The following is a 14,343-nucleotide window of genomic DNA, read 5'->3' as shown; positions in this document are numbered from 1 at the left end:
TATGGTTGCCTTTCCTGCGTCCCCTGCTCGGAACTGGCCTGTAACCAAGGCATGTGCCCTGACTGGGAATCAAACCTGATCTTCTGGTTCACAGGCCTGCGCTCAATCCACTGAGCTCCGCCAGCCAGGGCTTAAACTGAGATTTTAAATTACAAATTGTGGCAACTTTCAATTCAATTATGGACTGATTCCTAAAGCCACTGAGATATTACTTAGGGTAATATTATTATCCTATTTAAGAAATGTGAGAAACAGTTTATACAAGAAAATTAATTTCCTGTATTTAATTAACCTTGATTTTGTGCTATATCTTTATGCGTCACAGTCACTGAGAAAGAGGGAAGGTACCAGAAACGGCTGTGAGAACCGATACATAGTAACTATTTACTGGGTGACAGGCACAGCGGCACGCTCTGCAGGCGCCGCAGCACCCCGTCTCCCAGCGACCATCTGTGGGAGGTACTGTTACTCCCACAGATGTCCACGTTCAGACAGACAGAAACTGGCAAAATCTGGGAAGAAACCAACGCCTGCCTCATTAACGAACTCTCACTCTGCAGCACACTGTAATGGCTTTAATAGCTTTTGTTTTTTCACATCTACCATGGAGTCATTTTATTGATAAAATGCGCTATAAAACGTGATATGTGAATGGAAGTTAGCACTGTGTCTATTTGATTCCATTGTGTAGAAGCTTCCACTTTCCCCCTTTCTCTAAGGAGGGAACTTCTGCGGTCATATTTATTAGAGGTCTTTGAGTAATCGATGTCAGTGAAAATGTTGATGTTATTCATTGTTCTGTGTAACACCGATGTGGTTATATTTTTAGATGATTTTGTCTCACACAACTGGTCTCAAATAGCTGGGAGCTTTCTATAAGAAAAAAATCAATGGTCTCAGTTCATTAAATCCTGGTTTAATAAATCACTATATGTTTTGCTTGAAACTTTATTTTATGTTTGTTTCTTCAATGAAGATTTTCTGTGACTTAATATCTTTTAGATTTTTCTCCAAAATTCCAGCAATTTTCATAAAATTTTGAGATATGGTAAGTTCATTAAGTGAATGTGTTGCTTAGTGAAAACCAATAGAGTATTTTGCCAAATATCATATTTTTGGTTTCTGCTATTAGCAGTAGTGTTGAGAGCAGAGCCTAAAACTAATGTTGTAACCAGGGTCTGAAGACAAAACTAGAAAAAGTGCCACTAATCGGATTTACCATCAGTAACACTCCTGTGGGTTTCTGAAGACAGGCTGCTCACTTTTCACAACCCAAAGTAAACCTATAAATAGTTAATATTACTTGTTAGTGATTTATTAGACAATAATAAACATTTTAAAGACAAGAGGAATTGGAAATTCTAGATGAAACCTCTGTTTACTACTATGAGGTCTAAGAAGGGAATAGATGTTTCTGCCGTTACTTGTTCCACCACACCGTGGCTTTGGTCACCAATGACTGAATCTCAGGAGAGTCCCATTTGTAAAATAAAATAATTGGCATCTTTCTCCTCTCACCTCCAGAAAAAAAATTTTGAAGTGTTTAAAGAATAAAATAAAATATCTTTGGTTTAGAAAACTTTAGTGACCACTTATGATCATAGACAAAATGATCATATATTTTAGCACAATATGTAAGACAAGTTAGAACTCTAAGCTCCCAAACTCAGGGTATTCTATGTTTATTAATGTAAAGCAAATCTCACTGTTGCCACCAACTGGCTAAATAGTCCTGACCAATTCAGTTAACCTTCTCCTGACGTAATTTCTTATTTGTAAAATGAGAATAATAATTCTACCTACCTCATTGGCTTATTGTGTAATTAAGTTAATAACCATAATATAGGACCTTGAAGCACAGTTAGTATTATATAGGTATTTGTCCTCATTATTGCACCCCAGACATATTTTATCAAACTACACATAGAAAGCAGTGTATGAGTATACGTGTGCCATGACACTGGATGCCTGCCCTCCAAAAAATCCCCAACACTCATTATATTACTTTCATTGTACTTCTTCATTTACCATTAAGTTTGTTTAATGTTTATTGACCATAGTTATTCCTTCATGTAATTTACTCTTCACACTTATCTAGAGTAATATTTGTCTTTTAGTAATTGATACATGAGTCCTTCACATATTTAGTTAGAATAGTGATTTTTAAAGTTATCATCCTGTTAAATTCTGTTTAGGATTGTCTATCTTTGAAAGTTGAGTAAAGAAGAGCATTGCATTATTCTTTGTAAGAGGATCCTAAGAGATAGACTATCAGTCATCACTCTCTTGTTTTGAAAAGAGAAGAAATAAGAGTGTTTGCTTTGTATATGTCTCACCACATCCATTAAATAGACATGCATGCCTTGTTACATGAGAGAGGAGTGTGCCATTCCATGTAACTTTGAACATGAGTTAGGGAAACCACTTTCCTCCTTCTGAATTCTTCCATCTAGATTACTGAAACCACTAAAACAATCTTTCATTTATGTTGCAAATCTTGTTCACCAGTTTTGTTATATCATTTACCTTTATTTGATATGTCCTATGCTTAAATTGTACCTTTTTATGAAGAACTCTTTTTTTTAACAAAACTTTGTATGCACAGAGCAGTATTTGGTAAATGTTTATCTAATGTTAAATAAACATGACAGCTTAAATTATGTGCAATTTTGGTTCATAGTCAAGGTTATGATTACAGTATTCACTTGCAGAGTCATCCCACAACTGCACACCAAACTTCTGATTGTAATAGAGGGGCTGATTAGTTCCATTCATGTCCTTCTTGCCCACCTCCTAGCTCCACACTGCTCAGTCCCATCAGGTCCAAATCACCATTCAAATTACAATCCCTTCGGGTTAACTGTCTTCCCCCAGCTCTTTCTGACTCTTTATTTTCTCTTTCAATTTTTTCAAATCATACTTGCTTATCTTTTTAACCCTATTTTCAGGGTTTTTCACAATGCCTTCCTGTATAATTCTATTTCTAAGAATTTTTCTCATATTTTCAAACTTTCCTAGGAAAACTTTTTGAGTATTTACCACTCCAACTTAACCTGATTTTCCTCTGAAAAATGAAGTAATTAATTCTCCTATTCATTAAAAATCCCAGAGCGAGGAAAAGGGACATTTATTCATGGTCTGTTCAGAGAGACACACGAATACAGCTTTGACTCAGTTACTCTCTGCACCAAAAATTCAACTCATGCCTAAACAGTAGGTTGGAGTCTAGAGCTAGAGTAGGCTCTGGTTCCTCCATTGGCTCCAGAGTGCCCTCAATGAGTCAGGTTCAGTCTCTTTATGACCCTGGCTCTTCCCGAGTTTGATTCCCCTAATGACTTAGGATGGGTGCTACTAACTTCCAGTGTTCTGTGCTTCCTCATACATGTCAAGTGGTCAGGCAGAAGGTTCTAAGAAAAGCAAGCAAAGGGCCAGTCCCTACCCCCAAATTTCTTTGAGTCTCACTGGTCAAAGTTGCACATAGAGCATTCTAGAATTGTTAATTAGGGTCATGGAGTTATGCTGATTGATTCAGACTGAACAGACCCCACACGTGGAGCTGGGGATGAGATCAGCTTCCCCTTGATGAACAGGGTTCTGATAGAAACAAATATTGGAATGAAAGAGCAATCCGTCTCCTCTGGAAAAAGAATAGGTAATAATAATTAACTAACTTCTCACTATGTTTCAGAAACTACCCTAAACTTTAAAAGTAGATGAGTAGATTAAAAAATCATGGTATATTTACACAATGGAATACTACACAGCAGAAAGAAAGAAGGAATTCTTACCTTTTGCAACAGCATGGTTGGAACTAGAAGATTATTACACTCAGTGAAGTAAGCCAGTTGGTGAAAGACAAATACCATAATGATCTCACTTATAAAGGGAATCTAATGACCAAAATAAACTGGCAAGCAAAATAGAACCAGAGACATGGAAACATGGAAGATACTGACAGATACCAGAGAGGAGGGGGGAGGGAGAACTGGCGGAAAGAAAAAAGGGGAAGGGACAAGTCGAAGAACATTTGTGAATGACCCATGGACATGAACAATGGTGTGGGGATTGACTGTGGGTGGAGGAAGGCAAAGGGGGAAAAACTGGGTCAACTGTAATAGAATAAACAATAATAAAAATTACAAAATATATTTTAATTACTTACAAAAATAACTGTGGGAGGCAGGTACTATTATTGTCATCATCTATTTTTTCCAGACCAGGAAACTGAAGCACAAAGAGTTTGAGTGACTGGCTTAAAGCGTTTGAGTTCTAAAGTGGCAATACTGGGGTTCATACTTGGACATTAAGAACAGAGTTCAGAGACTGTTCCTAACCACTAAGCCAAGTTGTCCTTATGTTGCCTACCCTGCCATCTCTTTTTGAAGTCCACAGTGAAGATGTAGACATTGTGATTAATGTAGTCCTGGAATTAAACCCTTGCTCCTTTATACAGTGCCTGTGCAACCTTGTGGGAAATGAATTAAACTTCCTGAATATTAATTCCATTACCTATAAAGTGAGCTAAAGAATGACTATTACACAGTGATTGTGTGAAAAACAATAAAATGGTGCTCATATCTTTGACACATAAGTGGTATTTAATAAATGGCTGCTCTTGTTATTTTCTCTGGGCGAACCTAATTTATGTTAGGACATTTTAAAATGTAAAATGTATGCAATAATAATAAAATGTTTGCTTACCCTATAAGTCATGTTATATAATATATCATCCCTTTTCAAATGGTATGAAATATAATTTGATTAAAATTATTTCTCTAATATATCACCTATATTAATAAATATGAATAAAACTAAATATTACATGTGCCATTTCTCTAAAATGTTTTTTTTCAGTTAAATATTCCAAAAGAGAGTTGCATATAGAAGTACTATAAACATTAGATTTCTTTTTTTGACTTTGCACAGAGTTACAAAATTCAACCTGCCCCCAAATGTTGGCACAACACCAGATTTTCCACTAAATGTGAATCTTGCCAAAATACTTAAGAAATATAAGCCAACAAATCTGGAGAACAATCTGGCAGCACTTAGTGACGTCAAGAATGTGTACCCCTATGACCCAGCAAACCTCTCCTGGGAGTCTCTTCCACAGGTTGATTCTGGAGGTTTGCCGAAGCTTTGTCTGGGGCCCAGGGAATTATGGGAAACTGAGCTATGCATCTCTAGGAAAAGAAATGAAAACATAGAGTAGAAATAGCCTATAAGCTATGCAGTGGTCAAAAGCAAAGATCGACATACACACACAGCAAACAGCTGCATTGAAAGTCACAACATTGAGTTAAAAATAACCATAAGGAAATCTGCAGCAGAATTCCATTTTTGTAAATTAAAAACAGATATATTCATAAGGCAAAAATCCACATTTTTCAAGGATACATACATATCCAAGGACACATATTAAATGCATTAGAGTAGGTGACTATAAAAGAAAGGGAATGGCAGTGGGAAATGAGCATTAACATGAAAAAACAAAGCAAGAAAATAAATTGCACAGACTAATGATGATGGTGCATCATGAACTGAGGATTATAATTCATTCAATTCTCTGTTTTTAATGCCTAAAAAAACAAAAGAGAAAAAGAAAAGAAGAAGAAATAGAGAGTGAGAGAGAATAAATGAAGGGAAGGGAAATAAAGGAAAAACTACAATCAGGTATTACTTCATGAACAGCCATTTAAAATTTCTCTTTTAATTATGTCATAGTAGTTTTAATTCAATTCGCAAACTTGCTTATCAACAAAGCATATTTCCTGAAGATGACTGCATTTATTATACCTACTTTTAGTAGGTTCACATTATGGGGACATTTAAATATTAAATGTATTCATTTAATCTACACTTAAAAGCAAGAAAAACAAATTGACTCTCTACCTAACTTTGACTTCTACTAAGCCTGCTAAAACATTTGCTGAAATGAGATGGTTTCTACAACTGTTTGTGAGTCTTATTTTTTCAATGTCAGAGAGAGGTCCTAAATAGTAAAGGGTAGAATAAACTTTGTGTGCATACTTATATTGGTGAACAAAGATTATAAAAAGTATATTTCTCAGTTAATTTTTCTACTATGGGGTAGTATGGTGAAATTACCATGGACACACAGAACATCCATTTGGTATGTGGAGATACCATAAGCTTCCAAGATACAGGGCAGAACCTGGAGGGCTTTGGGTAGAGAATAAAAGGGGTAGGATTAGCAGGGTAGAGAACTGGCTTCCACACAAACACTACAGGAGTTAACCAAGACCCAAGACTTCTTAACCTATCTAGTGTCAGCATTCAGCACAGAAATTCAGAAGGAAGTAGATGATTTAGTAAATGACATTAGGAAAATTACCTACATAGTTGGAAACAAAATCTATTTCAGTTTTGATCAGTCTCCATTTGTGCAGATAAGTCCCATATGTATTAAAAATTAAAATTTAAAATTAAATATTACAATTTTTGAAAATCAATCTGAAGAAAATATCAGTGGGTTTGGCTATGTTACCTTCAAAACTTCTTGATATTAACAATAAAATAAAAGCAAAAGTAAGCAATAAACATGCAAGTTATATCTCTAAGCAAAACATTAAAAACCTAACAGATATATGAGCAAAAAGCATTTACAGGAAAGAAACACACATAACTAAGAAATAAACAAACAGCCTTAGCCGGTGAAGCTCAATGGATTGAGTGAGAGAGCCTGTGAACCAAAGCATAGCTGGTTGAATTCCCAGTCGGGGCACATGCCTGGGTTGTAGTCTATGTCCCCAGTAGGGGGTGCACTACAGGCAACCACAAGTTGATATTTCACTCCCCCTCTTACTCTTCCCTTCCTCTCTCTCTACAAATAAATAGATAAAATCTTTTTAAAAAAATAAATAAACAAAAGGTTAATTTCATTAAGTTAAATACATGCTAAATACAGAAGCAAAAGAGAACACTCTTTGTCTAATAAATTAGCAAAGGCTAATTTATGATGGAGAGACTACAGATGTCTGGATACCCGTGTGGGGGTGTGTGAAGGTCTATCTGTCTATCATGTGTCTGCATTTTCCTTCATGAGGTTGACTGGATTTCACATTTCCTGCTCTGCATAAATCTTTGAGGATATAAAAATCAGTTTAAAATGTTAATTTTTATTCATAGATTTATTAAGGCCACAGAATAAAAAAAGAATCTATCAATCTACATGATTTATGGCAAAGGTTATACTATAGCACAATGTGAAAGGATCATCTTTTGTTCTTAAATCGTTATGGGTTAATTTGATAATAATATGGAAATATATCATGACTGCTATCTCATAGGATATATTGGGGGGCCAAAAATCCATTTAGTTTTTTGTTTAAAATACAAGATACACTTTTCGCTTTCACCAATAACTTTATTGGTTTGGATATTTTGAGTATGTTGGCTATCTTACACATGGTATAACATTGATTGTTCTCAATGAATGTCTTGATTTGATCACTATCAACTTCAAGTGGTTTATCTGAACTCAGAGCATCGACCAGCAAGAAATCTCCAGCACAAAACTTCTCATACCGCTTTTGACACATTAAATCAGTTACAACACCTTCTCAATACACTGCAGATATCTTTTTTTGCGCTCAGTTGTGTTTTTACCTTTCTTGAAATAAGAAAGCATGATATGCCAAAATATTTTATATTTTCTTCCATCTTCAATATTAAAATGGCTACAAAAATTCATCAGTAGCTTTTCATTCATTCAAAGCTTTGTTAAATGCATGCTAATATGACAGCTGTCACCATACAATCTAACAAAATTGTTTTGAATTAAGTTAAAGAAAACTAAGTGCTACTAGAGCCATCTTACAAAAAAAACAACAATTGAACTTTTTGGCCAACCCAATACAATGTGTTAAGTGTGACAGTGCTCTAAAGGTGAAAAATAGGTACGCTACACATAAAAAATAAAAAATAAAAGTCTTAGATAAACATTCATTATATTGGAGTAAGCTAAAATTTCTTCAACAAGATGTAAATGTGCTAATGATAAAATTTTAAATGATAAATTGGGTGGTAATTGGAAGGATAGGGGATTCATAGGATTTGCTTCAAAATTATATAGGTCAGAGCATGTTTACAGGTTGATTAGTGTGATCCATTAGAGATGGAGGATGTGATGATGTAGGAAAAAGAAGACATCGAAGGGGTGGCTATTCATGCCCCTCCCTGAGTCTTGGCTGGCTTCACCAATTGCTTTAAAGCAACAGAATGTGTTAAGAGTGATGGGTTGTCATTTACATGATTAGGTTACCTAAGATAATAACTTCTGCTTTACCAACAGACTCCTCTCTCTCTGGCTTTGATAAAGCAAACTGCTACATTGGGGAGACTCATGAGGCAAGGATCTGAGGATAGATTCTGTCCAATAGCCAACAAAAAATGAAGTCCTACAGTCTAACAGCCTCAGGGGAACTTATTCTTGCCAATAGCCATACAAGGCCCATCTGGATAATCCATATGATTTCAGTTTCTCATATTTGTTAGCACTGAAAAGTGCTGAACAAGGTCAAAGTTAGAAATGGGAGGAATATCAGGCCCCAGGGTGACCAATCAATTAGGTTCGCCTGAGACTGAGGTGGCCCCAGAACAGGACACTTTCATTTTTAAAACTGTGACAGCCCCAGGAAAACCAGAATGATCTTGTCACCCTCTCAGGCCTTAAATTAGGCTTCAATGCCACAGATTCAGACTTCAGTAGCAGGTACCAGAAGAATGTTATGGATAGCTAAGGATCTGAGGCCTACACCTTACTCTATCTTCTCATGGTCTTATAAACTCAATACCATATGGAGGCACATTTTAGCCAGAAGAGGTGGAGGGGACAAGTCTTGTGTGGGAACGGGTTGGTGAAGAAACTCTTCACCACTGAGCATTTACCTAAAAGATTTATTTTATCCCAATAAGATAGTTTAAATCAAAGGAAGCTCCTTTTCATGGTTAAGCTTATATCCTTTCTTCCTTCAGCACTGTGGGGTCCAGGCCCAGGAGCAGGGAGAGCTCTGTTACAGAACAGAAAGGAGCTGTATTTCATGTGTGTCTAAGATGGAGTGTATACGGCTTTCACATCATTACACCTCTGTGTGGCTTTGCTGTGGGTCGATTTAGCTAAATTGGATTGATGTTTTGATAATTCCCTTTCCTGCCTAATTTGGATTAGGATAGGCATGGAATATAATATGTGCAAGCCTTGGAAGGCAGAAGTCATGCAACGCTGTGTTTATGCTGGGAAGTTTGGTCATAGGGTCAGAGACTGTGCGGCTCACGCTCGTGTTCTGGATCTACTTGGATCTACTAGTTCACCTTGCCTGCACAGATCAACTGATCCTTCTGCAGCTTCTCCTAATCTGGGGCCAGTGAGTGTCTGAGACAGTGTCCTCATAAACTCCAACTTGTCTCCACAGGCTCCAGTTAGTCCTTGCTCCCCCCACCTCACATCCACCTCCCCTTCCTTGCTGCTGTCCCTTGCCGACATCAGGCACCACTTCAGAAACAGCAACTACACACTGAGACTGTCTAACCGGATCCATAATTACACAGGTTCTGATCCCTGTAATAAATGTGTTAGGTGCCTCGGAGTGGTTCAGCTTCATTGACGGAGTTCACAATATTCCCGATAGGTATTAACAATTCCACTGATATCTTAATTTTTCAAATGAAGGCACTATAGGTGAAAGAGGTTCAGTAGTTGACCTTAAATCATAGACCTCGTAAATGGCAACCTTTGATTTGAACCTGTGTTTCTTGATCTCTTCAGGCTTCCTTCTCCCCAAGTTGGTTTATCCTCAGTGATTTTCATCCCTGGGAAATTCCGTCGTGTTAGTCATCGCCTGACAAAACTCTGGCAGGATAAAATAGAGGGAAACTCGGGAAAGTGGAGAATACCTGCTTCTGGGGTTGGGGAAGGGCAGCTAGTGAGCCATGCAGAGCAGGTTCTTGTTGCCTGAGTTTGAAAGCCCTAGCACTTACTATGATAACAACACGCTGTGTCAGGCTTTTCCTAAGTGCTTTGCACTTACTAAATCATTTCATCCTTATGGCAACAGCAAAGAGAAGGCTTTACTTTTAATCCCACCTTACAGATGGACAAGATGACTCAATCAGTTGGCTTGGAGCCAGGATTCAAACTCAGAAGGTTGGCCTGATTGGATTTTCTGACCAAAACAGTGCGGACACCGTAGGATGGGGCTGAGTTTCATTAGGAAAGTTAGGGCTTCCTGCAAGGCTGACATTTCTACCTCACAATTTTGTTGAGTTAACAACACATTCCAGACATATAAAAGCTTATCACTGTTTTCTTAAAAAAAGACACAGGAAATAGACAACAAAGTAAAACCTAATGACGTTCTGCAACTAATTTAATCAATCTTACTTTTACAAGACATTAAACTGCTAACAAAAACAATGTTTTGAGTAACTGAATATTGGAACCACCATTATAATTAAGCACTAAAGTAAATATTACTAAGGTGAAACTTCAGGAGAATGGCCAAATTGTTTAAGTTGTAGGTTGTTAAATATTCTTCGAGTGTCCACAGGGGACTTTTCAGCTACATTAGGATTTTTTTGTTTAGTGGCTTTCTGTAATAAATGGTTGATTTTCCTATGATCCAAGAAAGCTATTTAGTTATATTAATTCCGAAATTATATCTTCAGGAATTAAAAAAGTCCCTTTTTGTTCATCTAACACAATTAACAGGATGGAAACATGAAGCATGAAGTATAAAGAGGAAGCTAGCTATAAGCACAAAGGAAAAAATGAGGAGAAAATAGCATATTGGAAGATTTCCAGATCATTTGCTTTGATTCTTGGAACTAGGATTTTGAAATAAAGTTTAAATATCATTACACTAGAATAAAATCGGCTTACACCAAAGCTACGCCAAGCATCCTTAAGGCCTGGGAAGAGTATCATTGTTACCACATGACCTAGAGACAGAAGATATCTTCCTACAAGTCAGAGAAAATGCTACTACAAGTCTTATTAAAAGCCAAATAGAAAAGGGAGTTAAAATCAATAAATATGTCTTAAAATCAAACATTATGTTGATCTCATTTTTCTATTACTACTTTTTTCTTCTCTCTGAACAGGAGGCACATTGGAAATAAAAAGTAGATAAGTGAATAAGCGTAAGGAACAAATACATTTAATATCTGACTGTTAAAATGAATACATTAAAATTGATGTCACCACATTATTCTCAACAGTATTATAGAGATTAAAAACGTGATTCTTCTAATTTATACAGGACTTTGGTCTGTATAAAACACATTCACACCCATTATTACGTTTAACATCAACTCTGGGAGGAAGATGGGTATTATTATCACTGTTGCACAGAAGAAAAACCTGAGTCTCAGACCTTGAAATGAACTGTTCAAAGTTGAAGGCTAGAATTTGAATCTGCATCAAGTAATTTTAGGATTAATCCTCCTGCCCCCACATTTAAACCAGTTTTTATCCTTCTTAGTTTTGAAAAGCCTGGCATCAGAATTTTTGACTTTTTTCTTCTTAAATATCTTCTCAAGGTTGAAATTATACAAAAATTAGTTGTACTTTTTATTATACACTATGTTACCCATGGACTCTATTTTTTTTCCAAACTTGTTTTAATATAAATGAAAACGGGACTATTAAAACCCCTTTACCCTACCATAATATTTTTAAAAAAACAAACCTCTACTTCAGGCATGAAAGACTAGAAACATCCAGGCCTCTCGCTAACATCAGTGTTATGGAGAAAAGTTAAGTCAACCCGAAAAGATAGAATATTTCAACCAGAACATTAAGTTGGATCACTGGGCTTAATTCAGAAATAAGATAGCTGTAATATTTTTACCAATCACTCTTAGACTCTTTGTGTAGAAATTCTACTTTATTAGGAAGCATAGTTTTCCACTTAACGAAATTTTGTTTTCTGACCTATAACAATCTTGACCTTTAAGAAATCTTTTGTTTCATAAGATGTCCAATTTCCTTATTCAACACACTCTATAGAAGCCCACGTGTAGGTAGAGATTTTTGTCCAGTTTTGTTCACTCTTGTAACCCTTATGTCAAAAACAGTATCTGGCACATGGTAAACTCTCCACGAATATTTGTTGAATGATAGAAGGAAATTCATAAGCAAAGGTTGAATAGGGAAATTGGTTTCCCATCTACTTTCAAATAACAGAGATGTGTAAGCAGAATTTAGGTCATCAGTGTATCTTACAAAATTGATGCTTCCTCTTGTTCTGTACATTATTCTTCAGCTCTGGTGCCTCCCCTTATTTGACATCATTCCTACCATTCACACACTCAGTGATGTAGACAACTGGGAACAGAAGGTAGAAGACAGTGAAGCAGAGTGGGATGGAGCAGAGAAGGAGGATGGAATTCTATCTTTTCCATAGTCTCTCATCTTTCACAGAACCTCCAATAATGTCTTTTTTAACCTCTAATTTTAACTGTCTTCCATTAATCTGATAGCCACTACTATCAACACCTTGTTCTCTGCACACTTACTGAATCGCCTCTTACAACCAGGAGGAACTCTGATAGACACATGTCTCTAGAACAGCTGCTGATAATGTTAACAGCACTCATAGGAAGGTTGCGAGGAAATAGCTTATATTAAATTATTATGCATAATCTGAAAATAAAAATAGTGTTCAATAAAATATGAATCATAACAAAATACATGTACATATTACTTAATTTCAAATCAACATCCCTTTGCTAGCTATAAGCAATTCTATTTTATTTGATAATATTCAGAAAATTGCTAAGGGAAAGTTAACTCTTGTTTTTCTGAAAAATTTTATTCTCATCTGTATGCCAAAGCAGGCTGTTCTCTAATGAACTTTGGCATCTAAGTATCCAAAGATCTAATTTTACTAGTAAATTGTAGATATGTACTTTCTAAAACTATTTTTTTAGTGTTTTTGATGTCTACATGAATTATAAAAAATTATCCAAGCTGTGACACCATTAAAGTCCTAGAGGAGAACAATGGCAGGGAAATCTCAGATATTTCACACAGCAATGATTTTACTGATATGTCCCCTAGAGCAAGAAATATAAAGGAGAGAATAAACAAATGGGATCTCATCAAAATAAAAAGCTTCTGCATGGCTAAAGAAAACAGTATTAAAATAAAAAGACAACCGACTGTATGGGAAAACATATTTGCCAATGATACCTCAGACAAAGGTTTAATCTTCAAAATATACAAAGAACTTACACAACTCCATTCTAAGACAAGCAGCCCAATTAAAAAGTGAGCAAAGGACTTGAACAGACACTTCTCCAAGGAGAACATACAGAGGATCCAGAGATACATGAAAAGATGCTCAGTATCACTAGCTATCAGAGAGATGCAAATTAAAAGCACAATGAGATACCACTTTACACCAGTCAGAATGGCCACCATAAACAAAGCAACAAACAACAAGTGTTGGAGAGGTTGTGGGGAAAAGGGGACCCTAGTTCACTGTTGGTAGGATTGCAGACTGGTACAACCACTATGGAAAACAGTATGGAATTTTCTAAGAAAACTAAAAATGAGTATGCCTTTTGACCCAGCAATTCCACTACTAGGATTATATGCTGAGAACCCTGAAACACCAATCCAAAAGAACCTATGCACCCCAATGTTCATAGCAGCACAATTTACAATAGCCAAGAGGTAGAAGCAACCTAGGTGCCCGTCAGTAAATGAATGGATCAAAAAATTATGGTACATATGCACAACGGAATTCAGCAGCAGAAAGAAAGAGCTCCTACCCTTTGCAACAGCATGGATGGAACTGGAAAGCATTATGCTGAGTGAAATAAGCCAGGTGTTGAAAGACAAATACCATATGATCTCACCTTTAACAGGAAGCTAAACAACAAAACAAATAAGCAAGCAAAATAAAAACAAAGACACCGAAATAGAGAACAGGGGGACAGTGACCAGAGGGAAGAAGGGAGGAAATTTCAGAGGAAAAAGGGGAGGGATTTAGAGGAACTAGTATAAAGGACACATGGACAATAGCTAAGGGGGGTGGAAATGGGAGGGAGGTGAGGAACACGGGTGGGGGGTGGGTTGGGATGGGAATAAAAGACAGAAAACTGTACTTGAAAAATAATTAAATAAAAAAATGAGAAAGAGAAAAAAGAAGACAAAAGAGTACGTTTCAGGCCTGATTCCCACGGGACTCTGGGTGTTAGAATCGAGTTATGCCCGCTGCCTGCAGCCCCTTCCAGAGCTTGCTCTCATGGGGCTCCAATCTCCAAAACCACCCCGAGCAGTCCCCAACAGTGAGGTAAGGATGTTTTCACCTGTGT

Source organism: Artibeus jamaicensis, unplaced genomic scaffold, assembly GCF_021234435.1.
Source record: "Artibeus jamaicensis isolate MK-2021 breed Jamaican fruit bat unplaced genomic scaffold, CSHL_Jam_final contig_233, whole genome shotgun sequence".
In the NCBI taxonomy this organism is placed as follows: Eukaryota; Metazoa; Chordata; class Mammalia; order Chiroptera; family Phyllostomidae; genus Artibeus; species Artibeus jamaicensis.
This window is presented reverse-complemented; position numbering follows the sequence as displayed.